We start from the raw sequence: 2,105 nt of genomic DNA on the forward strand, positions 1-2,105 counted from the left end.
TACCTTGTGCTAGGGGACCTGGCAGACCCATATGAGAGGGACGTGTGTTATGTATATAGGACAAAGCCTATTCCTGATTTTTCTTGTATATGAATGAATAATGAAGTCAATTCTGTATCATCTGGTATAAATTCAGTGGTTTCAATATGCAAGGCAACTCTTTCTGCATATTATGAATCAGTAACTATATTGAGAGGTTCTTTGAAATCCCTTAGCACCATAAGAAGAGCATATAATTCTGCCTTCTGGACAGAATTATAAGGGCTTTGTTCCACCTTACTTAATTCTTCTTATTTGTAACCTGCATTCCCTGATTTATTTGCATCTGTATAAAATGTATAGGCTCCGGTTATTGGTGCATCGCATGCAATTCTGGCAAGAATCCAAGAAGTTCTCTTTATAAGGTTAAGTCTATCGCTTTGGGGATAATTGCTATTAATTTCTCCCAAAATATTAACACAAACTCTTTGCTATGATTCATTGCCTTCTCATAACTTTTTCATTTCATCAGTAGTGAAAGGCACTATAATCTCTGCTGGGTCTCTACCTGCTAGTTGATGAATGCTCAATTTACCTTTTATAATTAATTCAGAGACGTTTTCCATATAAGTTTTTTAAATTTTTTACTTGATTTCTGTGGTAAAAAGATCCATTCTAAGGTAATATCATTCCCCTGCATTAAAATTCCTGTGGGAGAAATTCTGGAAGGCAATATGACTAGAATACAATTAAGATTTGGATTCAGAGTGAAGAAGGAAACCCGTGAGTTGGCCCACCTCTCTTTTCCTCAGGCTGCCATGAAGATGGCAGACATTCAGACCGAACGTGCGTACCAAAAGCAGCCCACGATCTTCCAACACAAGAAGCGTGTTCTGCTTGGAGAAACCGGCAAGGAAATCTCCCTCGGTACTACAAGAACATCGGTCTAGGCTTCAAGACGCCCAAGGAGGCCATCGAGGGCACCTACATTGACAAGAAATGCCCATTCACTGGCAACGTCTCCATCCGAGGTTGGATCCTGTCCGGTGTCATGACCAAGATGAAGATGCAGAGGACCATTGTCATCCGCCGGGACTATTTTCATTACATCCGAAAGTACAATCGCTTTAAGAAACGCCACAAGAACATGTCCGTGCACCTGTCCCCCTGTTTCAGGGATGTACAGATCGGCGACATTGTCACTGTGGGAGAGTGCAGGCCCCTGAGCAAGACCGTGCGTTTCAACGTGCTCAAGGTCACCAAGGCCGCTGGCACCAAGAAGCAGTTCCAGAAGTTCTGACCTGGTACAAATAAAGTTATTTTCCGGCTACAAAAAAAAAAAAAAAAAAAAAAGAAAAGAAAAGAAAAAGATTTGGATTCACCCTATCCACATGTGCCTCCTATAATTTCTCCTCAACAATCATCAACTCCTTTTCTGATTCAGCTGTTAATTCTCTGGGACTATTTAAGTCTTTGTCACCATCTAAGGTTTTGTTTAATGAATTACTAGATCAGGTATTATCCCAACAGCTGGTCGTAGACTGGAAATGTCTCCTAACCATCTTTGAAAGTCATTAAGAGTCCACAACTGGTCTCTCCTAATTTGTGCCTTTTGTGTTCTAATCTTCTGTAAACCTATTCTGTAACCTAGGTAATTAACAGAATCTCCTCTCTGAATCTTTTCAGGAGCAATTTGTAATCACCATTTAGGTAAAACTTTCTTTACTTTTTTAAACATTCTTTCTAAAGTATCTACATTTGAATCAGATAATAAAATGTCATCCTTGTAATGGTAGATTATAGACTTAGGAAATTGCTTACATATTATTTTCAGTGACTGACTATGCATACCAAGATGGTCTCAAACTTACAGGGAGCCCCTTTTTTGCTCTGTCTTCTGAGTGCTAGGATTACACGTATCTGCTATCCCTTCTGGCTCAAGAGTATCCTTGCTGTACCCCCGGTGAAAGTACTTTTGGGGACCAGGACCTCTCTCAAACTCCAGAGAGTCTACAGTAGTAAGAACAGGAAGCATTGAATACCCAGCTGATCACTGAGTGATGGGAAGCATGGTCATTCCTGCCTATATCCCTTGGATGTTACCAGACACAGGGTTTCTTTCTACT

General features: G+C 40.3%; 1 pseudogene; it reads left to right on the top strand.

Annotated features, from left to right (window-relative positions):
• Positions 1-803: 803 nt before the first annotated feature.
• Positions 804-1,313, top strand: LOC121450424 (annotated as a pseudogene).
• The last annotated feature ends 792 nt before the right edge of the window (positions 1,314-2,105 follow it).

The sequence above is a fragment of the Microtus oregoni genome, unplaced genomic scaffold, assembly GCF_018167655.1.
Source record: "Microtus oregoni isolate MIOR12 unplaced genomic scaffold, Mior012 000000F_ref0000247, whole genome shotgun sequence".
NCBI lineage: Eukaryota > Metazoa > Chordata > Mammalia > Rodentia > Cricetidae > Microtus > Microtus oregoni.